This window comes from Lissotriton helveticus, chromosome 10 (assembly GCF_964261635.1).
Source record: "Lissotriton helveticus chromosome 10, aLisHel1.1, whole genome shotgun sequence".
Classification (NCBI taxonomy): domain Eukaryota; kingdom Metazoa; phylum Chordata; class Amphibia; order Caudata; family Salamandridae; genus Lissotriton; species Lissotriton helveticus.
Genome location: NC_136071.1, coordinates 446,735,727 through 446,762,148, shown reverse-complemented (window position 1 = coordinate 446,762,148; position 26,422 = coordinate 446,735,727). Strand labels below are relative to the sequence as shown.

General features: G+C 46.5%; 1 protein-coding gene across 1 annotated transcript in view; it reads left to right on the top strand.

Moving 5' to 3' along the window:
* The window catches only part of TELO2 (telomere maintenance 2), a 659,928-nt gene that overhangs the window by 185,033 nt on the left and 448,473 nt on the right, over nt 1–26,422 (top strand). The gene's annotated exons all lie outside the window — the stretch shown is intronic.

The following is a 26,422-nucleotide window of genomic DNA, read 5'->3' as shown; positions in this document are numbered from 1 at the left end:
GTAAGAGCAGCTTCAGGATTAGATGGAGCGGGCTGACTGGACGCTCTTTAAGGCCCTCTAGGCCTGTTCTTGGTCTCCACCTAGCTGGAGAGATTCAAAGTGCACTTGTCACTTTGGGTGGCGCAAGATAGCCAGTCAAAGTGACGTGTGCACTTTGGAGCATCTAGCCAGCCACTCCTCTTCCTCTGCTGCCAATCTGCACCAGAAGACACACCAGACAAGTCTCTGGGCTCGGGCTGCTGCAGTGCGGTGAGTGCGCACGACAGAAAACAAAATGGCAACAAAATCTTTTCATTGCCATTTTATTTTTTTCCGCGACCCTTGCAGCTAGTGGGGGGGGGCGCTGCTACCCTGCCCAAGTGAAGAAACCGCAGCTGGCTTATGATTAGTCCTTGTTTTGTACTAGCTGAATTTAAGTTCAAATGAGGTAGCTTGTTCCTGTATAGTCTATCAGCCTTCCTTATTTTTGGGTAGGTAAAAATCCATTATTGTCAGTACTTGGTGTTTACATTTTCTGTTTCTGACTGATTAAACTGTCTTTATTTAGGAACAGGTGTATGGCCTTGTTTTTTTTTATTTTTATTTTTTTGTTTTTTTTAAATCCTCATTCTGCAATAACGTGTTACTGGAGTTATCAGGGACCCATTTCTCTGATTTCTGTTCCTATACGACCCTTAGGTAATATGACTTGGCTTCGCGGTTTTCAGAGTGGAGTCCCCTTCTCTCCTTAACACTTTCAAGATCGAACTGGGGGAGCTGACCACCCTGGCCACTCACACAAGCATGATGTTTGTGTATCTTGTTTTTCCATTGCATAATCATTGGAAATGTGTAAGCTTGACATATAATGTTCCACGTGACCTATTAATTTATATATTGTGAACCTTCCCAGAGCTCCCAAAAACTGCATTTCCTACTAGGTCTGCCTTTTCTATCCCATTTATTTATCTTGTTTATAGAGGCCACCCATTCCAAATGTGTTGGAGCAACCGGTTTTATCCATTTAATGCATATTTCCCTGCGAGCTAATAATATCAATATAAACAAAAGATTCTGTTCCTTAAGTGTTAAAATATTCGCCCCGTCTTGACTTTTAATCCCAAAAATAACAAGATCCATACTTACAGATATTGGCTTCTTCAATACAGTTTCTATGATTTTACTCACTTCCTGCCAGAAGTCATCGATCTGGGGGCACTGCCAGAACATGTGTACATCATCCGCACCTATTAGTCCACATTTGGGACATGCTTTCATATTTGGACCACTGAATTTGGATAACCTCTTTGGTGTCCAATAGGCTCTGTGAATAGTAAAGAGGTGATTTCTCCTTAGAGCAGCAGATTTCACAATTGCCCAGCATTTACCCATAGATACTTGCCACATGTTTTGAAGATCCAGCGACGGCAGTTCTTTCCCCCAGGTCGCCTCTGGAATTAGGAAGTTCTCCTCCCCTGCTGTAATAAGGGCCCAGTACCATGATGCTATTTCTTTTTTCTTTTGGGAATTCTTTATCATCTCTGTTTCAATTGTCTTGTTTCCTGTGTTTTTCTCTTTGATTGTTTTTGCCCAGCTGGTAAGTTGGTAAAACTTAAATTTTGAAAGAGATGCATTTGTTTTCTTTGATAAGGTTTCCCAGTCAATTATCTTGTTATCCACCATGAGTTGGCCCCAAACTTGGATGCCTGCTGTTTTCAGGGGTTTAGCCAAATTATCCTTTAGGCAATCTGGGGTTCCCGGAGAGTCCCAAATTGGAGCGAACTCACTGTAATATTGTATGTTCAAAGTGCTCCTTATCTGATACCAAAGTTTTGCCGCCGATCTTAGCGTCTTCAGTTTGATTTTTTTAAAGTACTTTGGATGCCCGAATTTAAATAAGTAATGCCCCATGTTTTCCGTCATTGCTTTGAGATGTTCTGGATATATATCAGAGTTGCTTAATAGGATCCTTGTATGCTTGAATTGAAAGGCCCTATAGTATTCAAAAAGGTCAGGACTAGCAATTCCTCCTTCTGCCTTACATCTTCGTAATTTGTTCCAGGCTATTCTTGTGCTTTTGGCCGCCCAGATAAAACTCGCTAACTCCCCTTGTATTTTTTTCAAAGTTTCCCTCTTAAATTCTAAGGGTATTGCACTAAACAGAAATGTGAATTTTGGTAAGATCGACATTTTAATTAGATTAGATCTACCCAGGAAAGTTAGGGGAAGACCTCCCCACGTTTTTAACATTCTTCTTACCTCTCCCATTGTTTTAACCAAATTTATACAGGGTACCTTTTCTATATTTTTAATCAGTTCTATTCCCAAATATTTGATTTTTTCCCTAGAAAAGCTGCTATCTACTTGAGTGTTCCAACTCATAATTTCTGTTTTTGCTATATTTAGTTGGTAACCTGATATCTTCCCAAACTCTTTTAAAGATGACTCGATTGCGTTGTAAGAGCCTGCATAATTGCTAGTAAATATCATCAGATCATCCGCGTACAATGCTATTTTTTTTTCCCATGCATGGTATATAAACGGGGTTATTTCTTTATGAGCTCTGAGTTTGGTTGCCAGGGGCTCAATGTATAGATTAAATAGAATTGGCGATAAGGGACACCCCTGTCTGGTCCCTCTATTTATTAAGATATTCTCTGTTAGATTACCGTTGATTAAAACCTTAGCTTTTGGGGCCCGATATAACTCTTTAACTGCACTCTGAAAGTTTTTTCCTAGATTGTATTTCTCTAAGGTTGCGTTCAGAAATGTCCAATTCACTCTATCGAACGCCTTAGCTGCGTCTACAGTCATTATAGTTAATGGGATATTTTCACTTGTGGCAATATCTATGGACATAATGAGTTCTTGTGTTAAATCTTGCAGGTGCCTGCCTCTTACGAACCCTTTCTGATCTTTATTTATCAGGTTACCCGCAATTTTCCCTAGCCTTTTCGCTAAAATACTAGTGAAGATCTTATAATCACAATTCAGTAGGCTTATTGGTCGATAGGATTCACATTTTACTGGGTCCTTACCTGGTTTTAACAGGATGCTTATTGTCGCATCGTTCCAGGATTCAGGAAGTTTCCCCCCCTCTATATAGATTTCATTTAGTAAATTCATGAGAGGGGGGGCCAGATCCTCCCATAATTTGATGTAAAACTCATTAGGGAGCGCGTCTGGTCCAGCTGCTTTCCCTCTCTTTAAATCTTTCAGTATTTCAACTACCTCCTCACTGGTAATCGGGGCATTCAACCTCTCTTTTTCTATATTTGTTATCTCAGGGAGTTCTAAATTATCTAAGTACCCGTTTAGATCATCACTTGATGGAAATATCTCTTCCGTGTATAATGAAGAAAAAAAATTCAGTAAACTCTTTCTTAATTACCGATTCCTCCGAGCTTAAGTCGGATCCGTCTTGGGGGAGGATGTTTAATATCTTGTTCCTGTTGTCTTCTGTCTTAGTTTTCCGCGCTAGGAGTCTGCCACATCCCTCACCATATTCATAGTTAGCTAATTTGCTTGCTTCCCATTTCTCTCTTAATTTGTTTTCTAATACCCCTGTTAGCCTTTCCCCTTGAATTTCCTTATCCGCCACCAGTTCTTGTTTTATTTCTGGGTCAAGTTCCATTTCTATTAAATGCTCTAGGTTTTGGATCTTGGTTTCCAGCGTTTCGATTTCTTGTTTTGATTTCTTTGATTTATGTGCCGATAAACTGAGTATTTTCCCCCTTATGACAGCTTTGTAAGCATCCCATCTAACCTGCGGTGATGTTTCCTCCCTATTTCTCTCAAAATACTCAACTGTATCTATTTTAAGTGTTTCTAGGATTTGTGGGTCATTAAGAGTACAACGGTCCACAGTCCATCTCCCTGCCTCATGTCCCCCGCCCAGGTGAATTTGTAGTAGAACGGCTGAATGGTCTGAGAGTAATGCTAGCAAATGTTTAATTATATTTGTTTTATCAGTTAGTATTTTATCCATCAGGAAGTAATCGATTCTAGATTGTATATTTAACCTTTTATTTTTGAATGTGTAAGGACATCTTTTATCCCCTTTCTTCTTCCATGCATCCACCAACCCCAAGTCTCTCTTATAGATTCCCAGCCATTCCCTCATTTTGGGTACATTTGCTTGTTTCGTTGGGGGTCGACGATCTAACTTGGGATCGGGAATTAAATTAAAGTCGCCTCCAAGTATAACTGGGGGATTGAATGACAATAATTGGGAAAACAGGTTCTGTAAAGGAGAGGGGTCATCTAAATTGGGCCCGTAATAACCTGCTATGGTGTATGGTTTATTATAGATTCTCACTCTAGCAATTGCCCATCTGCCCTTTTTGTCCACCTCTGTCTGTTCTATTTTGGCTTTTACAGATTTCTTGAAGAGTATGGCAATTCCTTTTACAACACATTCCTGGTCAGTACAGACATAGCTATCTACCCAATGTAATTTTCTTATAATTTCTTCCCATTCCTTTTTTAACAGGTGGGTTTCCTGCAAAATTATAATCTCACTGTCCGCCAACCTCAGATATTCCAGGATTCTTCGTCTTCTACTTGGTAGTCTAAGCCCGTTAACATTCCAGGTTAAAATGTTCACGGTTTTCCCCATTTTTTCCTCATTCCTTTCCTTGCCATTCTATGTTTGCCAGTTGTTGGGTTCGTCCGGCCCTGATATCTCCTTTTATTTTCCTTCTTACATTTTTGAGGATATTTTTTCAGTATTTTTTTCCCTATTTTGCTCCCCACCCATGTGCGTTTTTTTTGTTTTATTTTCATTGTGTGATAAAATGTCCCTCCCTGGGGAAGCCTCCCTCCTTTCCTTTCGGGCCTCATCTTAGCCCCTTTTTGAGCTCCGTGGTTTCCCCTTTCTTTAAGAGTAATGCCCTTCTATCTGTATTTTCATACACTTTCTTTTAAGCTTACATATCGTCTATAGTTAATGTCACCATTTTTTAAGACAACCTGTCTTCACTTTATAGAATTAAGGAATTAAGAATGAACCCCAGACTCCATTCTCACTTGGTCCTTCATTTGCTCCAAGAAATTTGCAACCTCCGCTGGTTCTCTTATATTGTGCATTTTATTGCGCCACATTATTCGGAGGGCGGCGGGAAATTTCATTTGAACTGTAGCCCCCAGGCTTTTTATTTCCTGCATATATTGACCTAACTCCCACTGTCTGTCCTGGGTAGCTTTGGAAATGTCGGACCGAATCCTGAAAGTCCAATTTTCTTTTGAGTGGGGCCCATTTTTTAGACCTCCCCCCAAGAGTCTCTCTTTGATTGTGTATGTTTTGAAATTTATCAAGATTTTTCTTGGGTTCTTCCTTTCTTTTCTTTTTCCAAAGGGATCTCGATGCGCTCTCTGAATGTCTTCCTCCAGTCCTATATCCTTTGTCCACGGAAAGAATTCGTTAAGTAGCTGTACAACAAATTTTTTTATATCTGTCCCTTCTTCTCCTTCCGGGACGTTCAGAACTCTCAGATTGTTTTTCCTTGCCTGATTCTCTAAAGATTCCAACTTCTCACTCATGGTCCTACCGCTCTCTTTCATCGCCCTTATGTCCTTTTATTTTTTTTCCACCTTTTTGGATAAACCTTCGACTACGGACTCCACCTCAGTGACCTGATCATTAAGGGCAACCAATTTGGTGTCTAGTGCTTCACATACCTCATGAATTTTGCCTTGATTCAGTTCTGATACTGCAAATTTAGCCCTCATTTCGTCTAGCATTTTTTCCAATAATTGATTTGTCGAGTCAAGCACCTGAGCTGAGGTTTGACCCTGCGCCTCCATGGAACTGATATCTTTTGAGAGCGGGATCAATTGATTTGTTGGGTGCTGGAATTGTGCGGAGGTAACTTCTTTTGAGGTCAGATCTTCCTGTGTCTGCAAATTGGTAGCCATGTCGCTGCCTTGGATAAGTTCCACTTCTGTTTCCACTTCTGTTTCCGCTTCTGTTTCTTCTACTATAGCGGGCTCTATTAGTGAGATGTATTGCAGTGCTGGTTTTAAATTATCAAGCGAGCTTGCCTTTGTGTCTACTGGTGTAGATGCCGCTGGAATATCCGCAGAGTATGTTACTTCTTTAGGTCGTTTATCTCCGGTTAAAGACACCTTATTTTGCTCCTGTACCTTGAAGAACGATCTGAGAGAAGGAGTTACTCGCGGAACAGGGTCTTGGGTGCTCCCGATTTTCCCTGTTTCCTTGGGGGTCTTCCTCTTATTATAGAAATTATTTGAGTCGGATTTAGTTGTTTTCCTTAATTTTCTTTTAGTGCTACGTGGGGCAATAGGTTGTTTAATGTCTATAGAGGTTGTGTTTGAGGCTTTAAGAAATTGTCTATTTCTCAGGCAATAGCTCGATCTTCCTCTCTCCAATTCTCTCTCCAATTCTCCCTTTTTTATTACTTCTTCGCTTTGTGCCCCCTCAAGCTGTGGAAGTGATACAGCCTCTCTATCCTTTCTGATTTCCACACCATTTGCCACCACCTTCTCAAGTTTATTTTTCTCCTCCTCAGTAGTGTCAGTGCTACTAACGTTTGTCATCCGCTGTTCCACTTTCTCTTGTCCAGGAAGCTGGCCTGCTCCTTGTGAGCCCTCGCCTCTATGCATGTGTTTCACCGCAGGTCTCCTCTCTACTCCTTGTGTGCTTGCATTTGAGTGCTCTGTTCTACCCCTATTTTCCCTTCTATTTTTCCCTCTCCTTAGTTGATAACCAACTTCCTCATCCCCCGTCAGCCCCCGTGTCTCTCCCTTGCACTCCTCACCTCCGTTCCCACTGTTTCGTTTTCTCAGGAGCTTGGACTTTCTAGCACTGCCACTGCCTCTGTAGCTGCCACACGCTTGGATGACCTCTCCTCCAGCCGCCGGTGTTGTGCTGACGCTGCCACCTTCGCCCCGGGACAGAAAGAGAATTCTGCTCGCGGCTTTCTTGCAAGCTCTACGAGCCTCCCGCGCTGCGCTCCACACTCCAGTGTACACACTGGGAGGAATCCTCCGCTCCCCCAAATGGACAGGCACGAGATCCCCAACACTGGACCCTGTCTGCTGGCAGTTCGCAGGACCCGCTCGGCGAGGCTCCCTGAACGGACCCGCTATCTTCAGTGGCGGCATACAGGTACGATACTTTTCTCTTGAGTCAATAGGCGTATTTTCATGAGTTGCCTAGGACTGGTTTTTGCTCTTAAAAGCCTGCACAGACATATTCAAAGTATAACGGAGGGCATTTTCTCCAATAATTTTCCTTTTTCACCGGAGCCACCACGGAGCTCCCGACCTAGCTACTTAGCTGGCCGCCATCTTCCCCCCTGTGTATGGCCTTGTTTCATTAAATCAATCAGTCAGGAGTTTGTATAGCACAGCTACTCACCAGTGTGGGTCTCAAGGCGGTGAAGGGGGTGCGGGGCTGCTGAGCCGTCTGGGAGCAAAGGTTCTGTCGCCAAAGCCAGGTCTTGAGATCCTTCCTGAATTGGGTCAGTGACGCGGATTGCCGGAGGGGGAGGGGCAGGATGTTCCAAGTCTTGGCAGCGAGGTATGAGAAGGATTTTCCTCCGGTTCTGGTCTTGTGGATATGTGGGACGGAGGCCAGGGCAGTTGGGCGGAGCGGAGTTGTCTGCCGGGTGTGTGGAATGCGAGGTATCTGCCGGGTGTGTGGAATGCGAGGTATTGGCTCAGATATTCTGGTCCTGCATTGTGTAGAGCTTTGTAGACATGTGTGAGGAGCTTGAAGGTGATTGTCTTGTTGAGCGGGAGCCAGTAGAGTTGTCGGAGGTATTGTGTTATGTGGCTGCGGCAGGGGATGTCGAGGAGCAGTCTGGCTGTGGCGTTTTGGGCGTTCTGTATTTTCCTGAGCTTTTTCTGAGTAACACCAAGCGCTTTGCCAATAGTCAAGTGCGTGGGTGGCCGTCTTTCTAGATTCTGTGGGGATCCATTTGAATGTCTATCGGAGCAGGCTGAGCGTGTGGAAGCAGTATGAGGATCCTGCGTTGATTTGGCAATTCATTCACTACTTGTGAAATGTATCCCAGATTAAGGCAATGTAGTTAGTCACAGTTTGTGCTTGTTTTGCCTCAAATGGTCAGCAAGATATCCACGGAGGCAACAAATGCAACTTTTTAATTTTTGTCAACACCGGCACTTATGACAGCTGCCACATAGTGGTGCTGTTTGTCGCATTTAGAGATGAGCACAACTATGCATGTTTATTAATTATATGTACATTTAAAATGACTAATCCTTGCCACCAAAGCCATTCCTGTAGCTTTGGAAGCTGAAATAGTCTGAACTTTTAAACGTTTAAGACTCTGATGGTTAGTAGTTCTTTTGGTTCTGTCATTGGTAGTGATGGCAGAGTTAATGGGTGGTGAAAGCTGCAGTGGCCTCCTGGCGAGGGCCAGGGCACTTAATTTTTACAAATTAAGCACTGGGAGTCCTGCGCCGATGTTGTGTCGCACATTGGCTGGTTCCGAAGAAGTTGCAGGCTTGCAATACGAAGTCATGCGCCATAATCCAAGCTGTTGTCTACAGGAGGCTTGCAATGTGAGGGGCTTCGTCGAAGATGCATTGTGCAGCAGCAGTTCTGATGAGGCTGCAGGCTGCGATGCGAAGTCTAGCAATGAGAAAGTCGATACAGCAAAGACGATGTGTCGGTTTTGCTCGGGGTTGCTCTGCGCAGCAGAGGAGATGCGTTGGTTCTGCTGGTTCCACAGATGGGCCGGCAGGGCACCTTCAGGTCCACTTCCTGGGGTCCAGGACTGGGGTGGCACCACTTGTCACGGTAGGACTCACAGTTTGCAAAGTCCAGTTGCTGGTTACAACAGACTAACCCTTTGAGTCATTCCAATGGTCCCGGGTAGAGGTTGCAGGTCATCCAAAGTGGAACCTTCCTGGACAACTGGAAACATGTAAAAATCACAGAGCTCCTGAAAATACATACAGCAGACCCTGAACAGCTCAGCAACTACAGACCCACCTCACTCCTACCCTTCCCATCCAAAGTGGTGGAGAAAGCTACCAACAAACAACTCTCCAACACATCGAACAATGCCAACTACTAGACAACTTGCAGTCTGGATTCCGCAATAACCACAGCACAGAAACCTCTCTCATCGCAGAAACTGATGATATCCGGACCATCATGGACAAAGGAGAAACCGTCCCACTCCTACTACTCAACCTCTATGCATCCTTTGACTCAGTCTCCCACAGCACCCTCATCGCAAGACTCCACAGCTCCTGAATACATGGTCCTGCATTGAGCTGTCTGGCCACCTTTCTCTCTGACAGGACCCAGCGAATCAGGAATCCCTCCCTAAACCTCCGAACCCAAGAACCTAATCTGCGGATTTCCCCACGGATCATCGCAGAGCCTTACCCTATTCACAGTCTACATGGCTTCACTCCCCCTTGTCATAAGATCCCATGCAATCAACATTGTGTGCTACGCAGACGACACCCAGCTCATCCTCTCCCTCACAAACAACCACATCACCAGGACCAACTTCAATGCCTGCATGTCTAACATAGCCAACTGAATGGAACAGAACTGCCTAAAGCTCAACGCATATAAAACCGAAGTCCTGATCTTCATGAATAAAAGCTCTCCATGGAACTTCTCCTGGTGGCCAACAGTTTGTGACCTATGCCACACCCATTGACCACACCAAAACATTTCTTCACCCTATGTATGCGCCACAAAATATTCCATGGGCTCCCCACCAATACCATATGCAGGGTCACCCAGTCCCTCTTCACCAACAGACTAAACTACGGTAACACACTCTATGCTGGCATCTCAAATTAACTCATACAAAGTCTCTAGACTACCCAGAACGCCGCTGCCAGACTCATCCTCAACATCCCTTACAGAGCACACATCACACCCCACCTCAGAGAGATACACTGGCTACCAATCCAGAAGCAATGTCAAATCAAACTGCTCAGCCATGCATACAAAGCCCTCCACAACGTCATACGTGCCTACCTCAACAACCTCCTCAACTTCCACCAACCCACCAGGCACTGCAGTCTGCCTCACCACCTTAAGCAAATACCCTGCATCCACATGAGCAAGTCGGGAGGACGCTCCTTTACCTACATTGCTGCTAAATCCTAGAACGACTTTCCACACCACATCAGGACCGCCCTATCCTTTTTCGAATTCCACAAGAAACTGAAGACCTGGCTTTTCAACTAGGAACCCGACATACTGTACTGTACCATACCATTCTGTATCATACCATAATATATTATGGAAATCTACTATGTGACCTGTTTACAATGTGTGTTGCATGCAATGCGAGGTATGCTTCGTGTTGGCTTGATTATATATCTTGTGGCTTGAAGAGAATGCAGTGAGAGCCTCCTAGAACAAGCTATTTATTTAGAGCCCATAGAGCGTGAGAGAGAGAGAGAGAGAGAGAGAGAGAGAGAGAGAGAGAGAGAGAGAGAGAGAGAGAGAGAGCACCATGCAAAATACCTCTCCTAAGCCCACCCAACTCTCCCCTACCAACCCTTTGCTCTCTCAAACACCTGTATACACAAAGTGCTAGAATCTGACACATCCTCTTCCAATGAGGTAGCTGACTATCCGATTGGGATAACGATGCAAAGGTCCTTGAGGTGCTCATGGAAATAAATGACTGTGTTCTTATTAGATAAAATGGTTGGCAGAACTACTGATGCCTGGTGTCTACTCTAAGACTGCATGGGGAGGGGGACTGTTTCAAGTTCAAGTTTATTGTCTTCATGATTTGGAACTCCAAGGGGGTCAACATAAGAAAAGGTACACAGAATAGTTTCATATATAATAAAAGACATAAAACATCAAATCTTAATATCTTCGGAGGAGCCATATATTCATTAAGCGGTACAAAAGGGGGTGGTGATGGACGGAGCATCTGAACCAATCAAACACTCACACCCAGTCAAACGATCTGGGTTTAATCCATCACCGTTCTTTAGCCCACTCTGCTACCCCAGTTCAGACATGGCCATATGCAAATCAGTCTGACCCTGTGCCTCATGGGAACAGTCCAGCCAGAACTGCCAAGCCATGTCTTCCCTGGACCGGAAACAAGCTTCCTAGGACCGGTTTCTGGCATTTCAGCCGTATTCAGCCAGGCTTGCTTGAATCCAGTGGCAAAGTGAGCAAGAGACTCACCCCCTTTTGTACCAATATATTCATGAAGGCATACAAGTTGTAAGAGACATTAAGACCTTAAAACATAGTTTGTGCTAAGAGATCAATATGAGTTTAAGAAACGTTTAAAATGTTACACAGAGCATTTCAATGGGGCATTAAACATTAGTTGCAAAGCCTCAGAGGAAGGTTGCACCAACCATTTCAGATATAAAGGCCTTAACATTTTACAGCGGTGCCAGAGCAGGGCAAACAAACAAAATTTTCCTCAGATCTTCGGCATCATTTGAGCACAGCTTACAAATTGCTGAAAATCCATGCCATTTAGAGGGTAAAGGATTTAGAGGCAGAATGTTTAATCGTAGGAGTGTCCAGAAATGTTTAATCCCATGGAGCATATTCCAGTTAACGTACGGTTGGAGTTTTTTCACAGCATTGGCATCCTTTATCATTTTGTAGCCCCTTTTCATGTTACAAGCTTAATTGTCCAAGCGAAAACTTGGTGCCAACAAAGCTTGTTTGACGCAGACCTTTAATTGGGTTGCAGAAAGTGAGAGTACTAGAGTTTGATCCAGCCCTAATTGGTCTAAGTCAAATTTTAAATTTCTAAAGAATAAGGATTTTCTTTTTTCACCACAAAAAGGTCCTTCTCCATATAATATCTTAAGATGTCTCCTCTTATCTCAAAGCAGGGAGCGCACTGAACAATTCCCCGTCAGATCTTACGCATTGTAGCTTTTGATCTCAAATTCTAATGCTAAGGTATTACAAGATATTAATCTTCTCAAAATCTGCCCCTCTGTCTTATTTAAAAAAAACACCCCATCTTCACTCATCAATAAGCTCTACAGCATACAGTAAGGTGGCGGGGATTTTTGCCTGATAGATAGGAGATGAGAAAAGTGGCTTCTACCTACTGCATTAGAATATGCTCCCACTCCCTTGGCCTAGAGCTGTGCCTTACACACATTATGGTCAGTATTGTTCCTATTGCTACACATAATATTTTCGTAAAAAGTGTAGGATTTAACCACTTTAAATTTTTGGAAGCCCGAATACCCTGGATAATTGGCATAGTTACCATTTTTTTCCAGTGGAAGCACATGATTTTACTTTTGAAGGAATTCATTTTCCAAAAATGTGCATCAGCGTACTATAGCAGTTCCCCTAAACAACTTTTCAGACCTTTAGGGGTAAGGTCTAAAACTACTTTGTTTCCTACATACAAAAGACATGATATTGACCGGTCCCCTGTGTTAAGTGAAACACCCGTGCCCTGTAGAAGGGAATTGGGAAGATCTGAGATATACAGGATTTTCTTGGAGAGCCCGTGAAAGCCGCCTTGCAAGACTTGGCGCCATGTAGTATAGTGGAGGGCAATAATTAGATGCAATAAGGTTCCAGGAATGCCAGGATCAGACAATTTCTTCCACAGTGTAGGACGGTCCAACTTATCAAAGGCCGTTTAGAAGTCCGTGAACGCGGAATATACTGGTGAACCTTTATTAATCAAATATTTTTCATTAAAGCTCCTTTGTTATTTAAGGTCTGATGGTTTTTCCTGAAACCCCTCTGCTCTAACGGGATGATTTTATTATCTCGTGCCTAAGAATAAGTTGAGCCAGCCGACATCTAGTAAAAACCTTACCTACCGAGTCTAGTAAGGCAATTTGGCAGGAGTTTGCAGGCACATTATGATCTCCCTTTTTATGAAGTGGAACAATTATACTACCGGTCCATGGAGCGGGGACTTGGCATATTGACATAACAGAACTTAAAAACCAGGAATAATAATTTAGCCCAAAGTATGGCTTAATTTTTAGGTCGAGCCTTAGTCAGCGCGCATGCGTTGCTCTGCGAGACTTGTTGTAGTGAAGTATGTAAGAGGAGCCTCTCCCACTCTCCACACATAGTTTTCATTGGCTTGTGTCATTGTCCTTCGTAAAGGCTGCCTTGCGAGTTGTTGTTAGGGTTGTTAGTCCCTCCTTGTCTGCAATTGTAAACCCCCACGGAGACCTGCTCCTTTACTTCGGATGCGACACGGCATGCCTTATTTAGTCTGTATTGAATACAAAAAGAGGAACCTGGCTCCGTTTGAAGTTAAGCTCTTAATATTTTTGAGCAACAAACAGACCACTATCTTTTCTGTTTGAATGGAATTTTTATTAAACCATTCCTTTCTTTGCAATTGTTTGCATTTTACCAAAAAGATTTTAGTTGCATGAGAAGTAAAGAGACACACATTTTTCAAATTAACATACAAAACATGAAAAATACTTATGATGATTCACAATAGACAGTGCATGAAATACCTATATACAAACACATTTATACACAACAACATTGGACTTTTGCATCATAACATCAGAATCTAGAATACTCTTATCGCTATCTTGTTTTTGAGGCCAAACATGTGCCAAACACAGGAAAATGTTTAGAGTGTGTGCATGGGGCATACGATTTAATGCAAATCCCTCACGTCACAACTAGTTTACTCAAATTCCTCCGTGTTGAAAAAAGATTTTACCAGGAAACAGAGACATAGCACACATGCGGGTTATACATAGCACATGTAGTGTAAATGGTGTCAAGAGCAATGTATAAGTTACTTACGTGGAATGTACGAGGCATGGGATCCTTACACAAGAGATACCGCATTCATGCACAGCTGAACAGGCGTAAAGCGCACATAGTCCTTCTGCAGTAGACACACTTGGATACAGGCGTGGCATGCCAGCTGTGTAAAAAGTGGAGGGGTCAGCAATACAGCACAACTTACTCGGCGTATGCAAGAGGCGCAGCTGTATGGATACGGGCGGGGTCCCTTTCAGTCTACTAGAACAGAGGGCGGATTGTGAGGGCAGGTATGTGCTCCTAAAAGGAGAGATGGATGGTCAGGTGTGTTGGTGATATGGAGTATACACTCACCTAATACGGAACATGAAGGGTTCTGGCAATTGGTAAGCATCGCACTGGTGGAGTGGGTTCAGTACCCATGGATACTGGGAAGGGACTATAATGCGGTGTTGGACATACACCTGGACAGGTCGCATCCACCTCTTCGGGAAGCCTTGGCAGCACAACAGGCTAAGGCACTTGAGGCATGGGTGGGCGGATGGGAACTCTTGGATGTGTGGCGCAGTAAGAATGTGGAGACACGTGAATACTCGTTCTACTCCCCAATACATGTGGTACACACTAGAATGAATCATTTTCTCTGCTCCCCCGTACTTCTCCCGCAAGTATTAGACGCAGCGTATTTGGGCAAAACGCTGTCTGACCACAGTCTGTTGGAGATGGTAGTGGAGTGGGGCCATGTCCCCACTCCGGTGCTGATGTGGAGATTTAATCCCCTACTTCTGGAAGACTGGGCTTTTAAGGCACAACTATCTACTACTGTTACTGAATATTTCTCACAGAACGCCGGCTCCGCCTCCTCCCCGTTCATTGAATGGGAAGCATTCAAGGTGGTGGTGAGAGGCTCCTCCATTGGGCTGACAGTGTAAGCTAGGCAAGAGATAGTGTGCAATTTAACTGCAGTGGAGGGACAGCTAGGACCTCTAGAGAAAGCAGCGGCCGAATCCCCAGATAAGGCAGATGAACTACAACAGGCACGGATAGAATGTGCTGATCTCCTGGTGAGGCTAAGAGAATTAGACAATAGGGCGTACATACAGAGAGCCCATGTGGAGGCGGATAAACTTTGCACTCTGCTAGCACGTATAATACGGAACAGGCCCCAAGCAACCCCAGTAACCAGGATCTGCTCCCCCTCGGGGATGTGGCTGTTACCCAACGAACGGTGAATGTGGCATTCCAAAGGTATTTCTGATGGATACATCTGCCAGTGGATTCCTCACCTTGTGAATATCCCCTGCGCCAGCAACATTCGGAAACTTTTGTAGCTCTCCACGCAGACGGGGCGTGGACGACGTCACAGAGGCACGGCTCCGCTCGCGACCTCGCTGACGTCACTGGATCCATAATAGAGCCTCGTTGGCGTCATGACGTCAGTTCCCTTTTTTCCGCGCCGTCGATGCTAACGGTTTTTTGGGCCTCTCCGTAGTTTGCTACTTTGTGTTTTCTAGATTGTATCCTGTTCTCTTTTTGAACATGTCTTCAAGAAAATCAGGTTTCAAGCCCTGCAGGGAGTGCGGTGGACACATGTCCATGACAGATCCACACGACAATTGCGTATGGTGTTTATCATCGGACCATGACGTCGAGGATTGTGTTCCTGCAGGAAGATGAATCCGAAGGCTCTAAAAGAAAGGGAAGCCAAGCTGTTTATGGCAAAGATGCGTAAGGAAAAGAGAGGCCGGAGGAGATCGAGGTCCAGATCTAGGTCGAGGTCAAACTCGAAGTCGACGTCGGGTCATGCTTCAAAGCCCAAGAAGCATAAAAAGAAGAAGAGGCACGGATCTCGATGCCGTTAGGGAAAGGAAGAAGCTCAGTCGTCGACTTCGAAAGCCCATCGACATTGTGAGGACTATGTATCTCCTTCTCCTTCTCCAGAGAAAGCGACGTCTCCTGTGGCTTCACCGGCGCAGTCACCGGCGCTGATTCCTTCTCCATCTCCGGAGCATTCTCCGGCTCCGGTAGAAGAGGTACCTGTACCTGAAGAGTCTCCGACTCCAATGGATCCATCGTCGGCGCCGGTAGGCCCGAGTCCTCTGATGCCTATGCCTGAGCGCATTCCAGGCGAGTACTCTCCTTTTCCTGGTCCAGGGCAATACACATCGCATTATCTGAATGCCATGTATGGTGTCTTTGCGAAGGCAATGTACCCCTCTGGTGCACCTTCAGGTCCCATGGGGCCCATGGCATTCAATTTGGGAGTACCTCAAGCGTATGCTCCAGCTCCCTTCATGCCATTTCTTCCTGTGGCTCCATCTTGGCATTTCCCAGCGCCGAGGACGTCGACGCCGGCGCCGTCGTCGATTCCTCGATCTCCGGTGCCGTCAGCTCGGCCTCGGTCGACTTCAAATGTGCCCCTGGATCCAGGTTCGACACTGGATCCGAATCCGTTGGATCTGTGTACAACTCAGTTGGCCCCGAAGATAAGGTCCAAACGGGAGGCACAAAGATTGCTGGAGGAGCAGCATTATAGAGAGGATGAGATGGAGGAAGGAAAACTTCAAGAGTCAGAGGACTATTTTGAAGACCTAAGAAAGGCAAGTGGTTTGAAATTATCACCAGAATGGCAACTCTCTCCTCCTTCAGAGGTTCCCTCCAAAGATGTGGTTCCTTTCCACACTGTGATTCGTAAGGCTGCTGGACTTTTGGATTTGCAACTCCAGACAACGGAATTTAAGTCTAATATTCTGACAGAGGTGCTTCATTCTCCCTCTGCAGTAATTGAACCTTTACTTCCATTTAATGAAGCTATCACTGAGCCAATTATGGAAGTTTGGCAAAAGCCCTTTTCGGCTCCTGCAGTTTCTAGGTCAGTTGCCAGAAGATATAGGACGGCTCCAGGAGATCCAGAGTTTTTATCCTGACATCCTGCACCTGAGAGTCTAGTTATTCAAGCCACTTGCTCAAATAAATCGTCTGGAGCTTTTCCACAGATTCCAGATGACAGAGAGTCTAAGAGACTGGATCAGGCTGCTAAAGAGGTGTTTTCATCAGCTTCTAAGGCTCTTAAGTCACCCAATGGCACTTGCCTTTTGAGCAGGCACATCCATGCTTTAATGGATTCTGCTAAACAACTGGCCCCAAAGTTATCAGAGGAGGACAGAAAGAACTTTGATGAGGTCTTGTCTGACACTCTGGCAGCTGCAAAACAGGTGATCCAGAGTGGCCTTGATACAGCGGACTCTGTTGCCAGGATAATGGGGTCTTCGGTTGCATCTAGGAGGAGTGCCTGGCTTAAGTCTTCAGAATTTTCTCAGGATGTCCAGGCAACTCTTTTGGACCTCCCCTTTGATGGTTCTGGACTTTTTGGAAAAAAGGCAGATGCAGCTTTGGAGAGATTTAAAGAAAGCAAGGCTACAGCCAAGTCTCTGGGTCTGCCGACACAGCCTTGGGGTTCTTCTTATAGGAAGTTCAGGGGTTTTGGAAGGTCGTCCTTTCTGACATACAGACCGCCTCAGCAGCAGCAGCAGCTGCAGAACACCCCACAAAAGTCCTATAGGTGCAAGAACAGAGGTCGTCCACGAGGTCGTCAGCCTTCCTCCTCCTCCTCCTCTACCTCTCCCCCTCTTACCACAGCAAAGCAGCCCTAGATCCACCATTCTGGATCATGCTGGTCCTGTGGGGGGTCGGCTTACTCATTTTCTGCAAGACTGGGAATCGGTCACTACAGAACTTTGGATTCTCAATCTTGTGGAGAATGGGTATGCCCTTCCCTTTCGGGAATTCCCTCCAAATTACCCGGCTTGCCAAGGGGTTCGCTCGGAGGACCATCTTCTTCTCCTGCAGGAGGAAGTCCTAACTTTGTTGAAAAAAAGGTGCGATAGAGGTGATTCCAGAGCAGGAAAGGGGTCAGGGATTCTACTCCCCGTATTTCCTGATACCCAAGAAGGATGGCAGGTTACGTCCAATCCTGGATCTCAGGATCTTGAATCTTTTTCTGAAGCAAGAAAAGTTCAAGATGCTCACCCTAGCGCAGGTTCTTCAAGTGCTACAGCAAGAGGACTGGATGGTGTCGATCGACTTGCAGGACGCTTATTTTCATATCCCGATTCTCGACATTCAGGAAATGATTCCTTTGTTTTACAATGGAGCGGTCGTTCCAGTCCTGAAGGTCCTATGCCTGCTTGGTCTGTTTGCTTCCTGCATTCTGTTGGTCAACCATGGACGCTGGCATACGAGGGCACTCCAGTGGTGCCTCCGCAGGCAGTGGTATCAGCACAACGGAGATCTCAGGGAGTCTGTGAGGATCTCCAGAGAAGCTGCAGTGGATCTGTCTTGGTGGAGCATGGAAGGCAATCTGTCTCAGGGAAAGCCCTTCCATCTGCCTCCATCGGTGGCCACAGTGATAACGGATGCATCCACTCTAGGGTGGGGTGCTCATCTGGGGGATCTGGAGATCAAGGGTCTTTGGTCTCCAGAAGAAAGGTTGCTTCACATCAACCTTCTAGAGTTACGGGCGATACGTTTGGCGCACAAGGCCATCCTCCCTTCCCTTCGTGGTCAGTCGGTGCAAGTCCTGACGGACAACACTACCGCGATGTGGTATGTCAACAAGCAGGGAGGAGTGGGGTCGCAGAGTCTCTGCAGAGAGGCTCTGCGACTCTGGTCCTGAGTTCAAGACCATCAGATTTGTCTGATGGCAAATCATCTGGCCGGAGTTCTGAACGTGCGTGCAGACAGTCTCAGTCGACAATTCTCTGCAGACCACGAGTGGAGGCTTTATCCGGAGGTGGTTCGTCACGTCTTCCGGTCGTGGGGAACTCCTCGGGTGGACCTGTTTGTCACTCACGAGAACGCTCACTGCCCGTCATTCTGCAGTCTCCAGTATCCGATGCAGGGAGCTTTGGGAGACGCGTTTCAGTTGAGTTGGGGCTCACAACTCCTTAACGCGTTTCCTCCAATACCCTTGATTCCTCGGGTTCTGAGGAAGATTCGCTAAGACCGGGCCCAACCCATATTAATCGCCCCGGATTGGCCAAGAAGGGTGTGGTACACAGATCTTCTCCACCTCTCCTCGTGCCCTCCGCTCCAATCTCCTCTCGCAGTCGCAGGGACAGGTTCTACACCCCCACCTCCAGAGCTTACACCTTCATGCCTGGAGATTGAACGGGGCAACCTGATTTTTTTTTCTCTTCCTTCTGACATGGTGGACGTTATTTTGTCCGCCAGACATCTCTCCACTAAGTCTATCTATTCCTATAGGTGGTCTAAATTTGTCCGTTGGTGTGGGGAGAAGTCTATTGACCTTTTGAGGGCTCGATTATCCAACATTCTTCAGTTTGATCTTTCTTGGCCCAGCAGGGTTTTGCTGTCGCTACTGTGAAAGGTTATTTATTGGCTTTGTCGGCATTCCTTTGCTTGCCGGATCAGCCGTCTTTGTTTAAGTTATCTATTGTGTTACGTTTCATTAAGGGCCTTATCAACAAATTTCCGCCTACTCCATTTATTGTGCCTCAATGGGACTTAAATCTTGTCTTAACCTACTTGATGGGTTCTCCCTTTGAACCCTTGCACCAGTGTCCCTTGAGGCTACCGTCTTTCAAGACTGTTTTTCTTGTTGCAATTACCTCGGCAAGGAGGGTAAGTGAGCTTCAAGCTCTGAGTTCGAAACCCCCATTCTTGACCATTCGTGCTGTAAGAATGGTTCTCATGACCAGGGCTGCTTTACTGCCTAAGGTGGTAACTCCCTTCCATCTGGGGCAGTCCATTACTCTTCCTACCTTCTACCCTCCCCCTCACTCTTCCAAGGAGGAGGAGAGACTTCACCGTCTGGACCCTAAGAGGGCGGTGAGTTTTTACCTCGATAGGCTAAAGACTATCGTATGGACGACCAGCTCTTTGTGGGTTTTTCTGGCTGCAGGAAAGGAAGAGCGGTGCACAAGCGCACACTTTCCAGATGATTATCTTGTGCATCAAGATCTGTTACTCCTTGGCTGATAAGGAACCTCCAGAGGGTATAAGAGCTCACTCTACTAGGGCAAAGTCTTCTACATCTGCTTTGTCTAGAGGTGTTCCTGTAGAGGACATTTGTAGAGCGGCAACTTGGGCCTCCGTCCACACTTTCACGAAGCATTACTGCTTAGATTCCGAGGTGAGGAGGGATGGCCATTTTGCGCGTTCTGTCCTTCAGGATTTCTTGGTATAGAGAAGTGGACACCCTCCTCCGGGAGTGGGGACTGCTGTGGGATTCTATTCACAAGGTGAGGAATCCACTGGCAGATGTATCCACCAGAAGAACAAGTTACTTAACTTCGGTAACGCTTTTTCTGGTGGATACAGTATCTGCCTGTGGATTCCTCACCAGCCCACCCGCCTCCCCGTTGTCCACTCTTCTATACCTGCAAGTGCTTACTTTATGATTGCTTCTTTCAATGGTAATGTTTAATAGTTTTTTCATTGATTTCACACTATGTGTGTTAGTTTGAATACTGTGTGCTGTGTAAACTGTACCCATTTATGTCGATCCGTCCGTTTGCCTCGGGGGCACGGAAAAAAGGGTCGGAACTGACGTCATTACGCCGACGAGGCTCTATTATGGATCCGGTGACGTCAGCGAGGTCGCGAGCGGAGCTGTGCCTCTGTGACGTCGTCCACGTCCTCATCGGCGTGGAGAGCTACAAAAGTTTCCGAATGTTGCTGGCGTAGGGGATATTCACAAGGTGAGGAATCCACAGGCAGATACTGTATCCACCAGAAAAAGCGTTACCGAAGGTAAGTAACTTGTTCTTCAGTCACCTGTACAGTTCAGCTGGGCAATCATGCACACAGGATATTGGGGGATCTACCAAAGCTGTACGAGGCAGACAAAGAAGACCTAATGTCACCAATTACAACAGAGGAAATTCAGGCGGCTATCTAGGACCTGCCGCAGAATAAGACCCCAGGTCTGGATGGCCTCCCCATAGAATTTTACCCGGCATATGCCAAAGAGTTATCTCCATGTCACGGGGCTGGTGATGACATGGGGAATGAGGCATCATACTCACCTGCGACCCACCTGAACCAGGTCCTCTTCCTTCACACACAGGCTCTGTATCAGGAATATCCTTTTAAGAGCACGGAGATCAGCTTCCAGGAAGAGGGTGGTTCCAATGTTCCGACGACGCCTTAAGAGAGGTGCCAATCACAAGAAGAGGGAGAGTCGACAAAAGCGGAAGAACAAGGGAGCGAGGACGCCAAGGAGAGGAGACAAAGCCAAGGGGGAATCAAGAAGGCGCCAACAACGCCAGATGTGGACAAAGTCCCAGACGAGAAGCAGAAGCCAGGAAGCCAACGACAAACGCTCCGCCCTGCCACGCTCCTGGAGGAACGTGGCTGAACCAGGTATGGTTCCAACTGCTGGGGATCACAAGTCACTGGGTGGGAAGAGAATAGAAGTAAAAGGGAGGGCACCTAGAACCGGAACCGATCATAGAGCCGGAGAGCACGGTGGCGGTCACAATTGCCCAGTTTTCTTTTGACAAAAAGGTGTCACCTCCTCCATGGGCCCTTTCCCTATCCTTCGTTTTCAAATCCCAACCGGTCAATTGTGTTTTCTTTGCGTTTGTTTCCCGAGTGGATTCCAACGCAAGGAGTGAAGTAGTCCTGTAGAAGAAGGGGAGAGGAAGACTTATTCCAACCTGAACACTACGAACAACAAGCATTTACAATGCAACGGTCTTGCCTTTGCAAAAGTTAGAGCTGTTGACATTGTAAATCACCACATTTATGTGTTGGTTTTGAAAACCGATAAATAATTGGCATTGTCATTTATAATGCCAATAGCTTAATCTCTCGAAAATGCAAGCCCTATTGCATTTGCAATGCAATTGGTCGCATATTTACGCGAGTTTGAGCTATTGACATTGCAAATAACAATGCGTTTTATTTATGTTTCAAAAACCAAAACATAAATAAAATGTCTCTCACACTGCCGTCTCTCTCACACTGCCGTCTCTCTCACACTGCCGTCTCTCTCACACTGCCATCTCTCTCACACTGCCATCTCTCTCATACTGCTGTCTCTCTCATACTGCTGTCTCTCTCACACTGCTGTCTCTCTCACACTGCTGTCTCTCCCTAGAACACACATATGCTGTCTCTCACACTGCTGCCTCTATCACACACACTGCTGTCTTTCTTACACACAATGCTGTCTCTCACACTGCTGTCTCTCATACACACTGCTGTCTCTCACACTGCAGGTGTGGGTTGTGGGATGTGGCTTTCCAGCTCATATCTGGAGGGTGGGCGCTGCTGCGTTTCATGGGTATTTTTTTTTTACATACTCCCCAGGGCATTAGTGGTAGCTTCAGAAGCTTTTGTTTTGGGGGGAGGGATGTTGGGGGTCAGATCTCAGCCCAAAGCCCCGACCCCTCTTCGTGACATTGTGCCCTCATGCCTCGTAAACGCAATTGGCTTATTATTTAGTCCCTTTATAGACATATCTCCTATAAGATCCTCCCCCCAACCCCCCTCCCCCCATTGTGAAATGTATCTGCAAGTTAGCATGCCTGGGCAGTAATTTTGTGGCAGTCAATGGATCACTGCAAAAATGCAGCGTACAATTCATTCGTTTTCTAGTCCGCTGCAGGCAAAAAGCGAATAATGCAAAAACTAAGATTTTGCACCTGATTCACATTTACATACTACGGCTAAGAAAAAAATAATAATTGCCCACGCAAACTGAGCCACACAGACACACAGAGCATCACATACAGAGACACAGACACAGACACACACACACACACACACACACACAGACAGCGAGCCACACACACACACACACAGCCACACACACACACAGCCACACACACACAGCTGTGTTGCACTGCCTGGTTGGAGAAAAGCTACAGGCAGGCTCCTTGTGCCTAAGCGAGCATCAGACCAGCCAGCTTAGACCAACCCAGAGAGCCACACACACACAAAGAGACACACACACACACACACACACACACACACACATAGCCACACACACACAGAGCCACACACATGCACACACAGCCACACACACACAGACAGAGCTACACACACAGACAGAGCCACACACACAGACAGAGCCATACACACACACACACAGAGCCACACACACACACAGAGCCACACACACACATACAGAGCCACCCACACCCACAGAGCCACACACACAGCCACACACACAGAGCCAGACACACACACACAACACCAAGCCACCACCTTTCTTTAACGGTAACTGTTGCACTCTAATTTTCTGGTGGAAGGGCTCTCTCATACAGTGATCTAGCCACGTTTAAGTTTTTTTTTGCGAAACGAAGTTCTGGTTAGATTCTGTATGCTCATGAACAGATGGTGTCTTGGACCTCAGATGTGGGTGTGACATTTTAAGGTGCACACTAGAGGTCTTTGAGACAGCAGAACAGGACTTCTCGGTGCCTGGATATTGGTAGCCACTGACTCAGAAGTATGGCTGCTGGCCTGCTTCTGCAGAGCTTTGAAGGGTCCCACACCCACGATGAGCTTAACAATAATGACGAAGATGATAATAATATTGACGATGATGATAATGATTATCATGATGATGACGTAGCAGTCGCCACACGCAGCAAAGTGCAGCCCGTCAGCAGCTTTGGGGACGCGTCTGTCCCAGACTGCTGGTTTCTCTTTGACCCTGCATGGGCTGCCTTCGCCGGGATAGGCCCGGCTTGTTTACAGACGATCAGGCCGTGGATACACACGGCGTCAGGCCCGGGTTAGCCTCTACGTTAACCTCCTGGTGCAACACAGGCCCACCTTACAGTAGGTGTAATCATGGAAAAGTACAGGCTAAATCTTAAAGAGGTGGGCATAGTTTGCCAGCCCCATCACTCGAGTTCTGGAAGTAATAATCAAAGATGAGCCCGTCCAAGTACACTCGCGGCGCAGTAAACAGAACTTAGCAGTCCTTACTAGTGTAAATGCTACGGCAAATGTAATGATTGGTTTGACAGCTAATACACCCAGCCAAGTATTACTCGCAGAAACTAGTAAGTAACATGGCCAGCTCATTAGTTGAGGAGTAGGCAACATGTCAGATGTTAAAATCCAATGTTGGGAAGAACAGATGCCCCAGCCTTTTGTCCCTACTCACCCTTCACCAATCCATCGGACCCTCTCATTCCTATTTGCTCTTCTTGAAGAACTTTACCGCCATTATTGCAGGCACTCCAGACCTAGGGGTCTGAGCACTAGACACGTGCAGCATGGCCTGTGACCCCACAGACCGCACCCATTGGCTGCCCTGTGACACTGCACCCACCCCAGACCCACGCGCCGACAGCTCTCGGCCCACCGACAGGAAAATGAGTAGGCGCGCACCAGGGGGTGGGGGGGGTCGATCCTTGGGGGGGGGGCACTTACCGCAGCACAAGGCTTGCTGTTTCCCGCGATCTCTCAACTCCATGGTGAATCCTCTCTGCCCCGTGCTGTGTCCGGTCGTTTCTGCTGGAGATGTCCTCTCTGCCCCATAGAGTGTGTCGTCTATACTGTGAGAAGTTGGCCTGGTATATGATGTTCACTATTCTATTGAGCACCTTGCACCAGTCCAAACAACCCTTATGGTGATGGTTGTAAAGTCAACCTTATAGACCAGCTATCCTAGTGGTAGCATGGACAAAGCAGTCTTAGGCTAAAATGTGAAGCCATGTGAAGCCAGCTGTTTTACCATATGTAATCCCTTTAATACCAAGTGAAAGGACACCACACAGGTTGTATATCAAAGTATATATGTATTTATTTCTAACACAATCCTCTGAACTCTTTATGAGGTCAGAGGCACCAGCACATAACAAGTTACTTAATCAAAATACAATAAGTAGTCTGTATGCCCGACACCGTACCCCCTGCGAGGGAAGTTAAGCGGGATTGGCGCTTTCTATGGTTTTTATAATTCAACTGTTAATAAAAACATCTTTTACAAAAAAAAATACAATTAGTTGCACAAAATATAGTAATGCCTAGGGGCACTTCGAACCATATACTAAAATACTGGTATAAGAGACACATCACGAACAAAGGAAAGGCCTAGGGCCTGGAGAATAGCTGGGGCTACACTGTACTACCAATGGATAGAGAGCAGGAGGCCCACAGGATGCGCGTGCAGTGTCTTTACACGCACGCAAGTTACCATAGAGTTAGAATGGGAACGAAAGAAATGGAGACTAGTTCTTTTAGGACACTTCCGGATGGACTAGGGAAAAGCTACTTGAAACTAGGTCACTAGGATAGTCAATACCCACAGGAGTACCGAAATACTCGCGTTACCTCACCCACATGAAGCGGGTGCATAGGTGTCAAAGTGTGTCGAGTTTCGTCGCTGATTCTTATGGAGCCTTGGAAAAAGATGCTGCAGGCGACCAGGAGAGAAGTGTCCGGGTGGATCCAAGGGCGGATTGAGAATGAAGAGTACCTGAAAGCAGAGGGGACAGAGTCTGGGTCACTAGCCAGTGACCAGGATGGAACCAGGAAGGAACCAGGCAATGTCGCGAAGCAATCAGGTGATGTCGTGAAGCTTGTCTCTGCAGCCACGTGGACCAGGAGGTGTCGAGGACGACCAGGAGCTGGATACGGACTGTCCCACGAAGACTCTCGCTGTCGGCGGTGTCAGCTTCCGGATTGGAGTCAACAAGCCTTGGCAAAGGCAACCCACGCAGAAAAGGAAGATGGCTTATTAATCAGACCAGCAAGGTCTGATGGGCTGCTCCTTTTCAGGGGAGCAAGGGCCAGTCTGGAGCAACCAGACCAGCGTTGTAAATTGAAGGTTTCGTCGTCACAGAGGCCACTAACCAACGGGCAAGTGACCAGACAGACGCGTCGAGCAGAAAAATGCAGAAGGGCCCCACGCAGAACTCGTGGAGTGTGGAGGGCTGATCTTCGGTGCACAACTTCGAGGGTGCTTCAGAAGTTGCACGGAAAGCAATTCGCTGGCTTTCCAAGATGGCCGGTCCCACGTCTCTCGTCGCCTCCACGGGTCTTAGCTCTGCTGTGACTGTGGATCGGGCTGTTGGAAGTCTGGAAGTCTGGAAGTCCGGGTCTTGTCATGCTCTGTGCTCAGGCTCCGGCAGGAGCGTCGACAAAGCAAACCGTTGATCGCTTGATGGTGCCTGCTTGCACAGGGTGGTCACTTCTTGACCACAAGGGAGATTCTTCAGTCTTCTACGTCGAGTAGGATGTCGAAGGTCCAGACTTTCGTATCAGAGTTTCAGTCAGGATAAATCTAAAGTCTTGGGACTCAGCTCCTACCTATATACCAAATTAAGGTGCTGGATTACCTGCTAGGTCCCTCCTATGGGTGGGAACCAGGAAGGGGGTGGTTACACCCCTTTCCCTTTGTCCAGTTTCGCGCCAGAACTGGGGCTTGAGTGCCCCAGCACCGGTTTGAACTGGACTATGCATGGGACACCTTGTGTGCCCCAGGCAGTGTCTCATTTCATTCAGCCCTCCCTGCCCTAATACACTATAGCCTGTCTGGGGTGGTGCTAGCACTTCCCTGTGGCAGGAAACCTATTGTCCATGCCTCCCTCGCTGGAAGGACTCCCAGTAGCAGGAGGTCAGACTTGTGTCTGTGGCAGCAGCATTCATTTTGTGATGCTGAGGCTCTGGTTAACTTTAACCGGGATTAATGGAAGTAACATGCCTTCTCCCTCTAGAAGGGTGCAATGC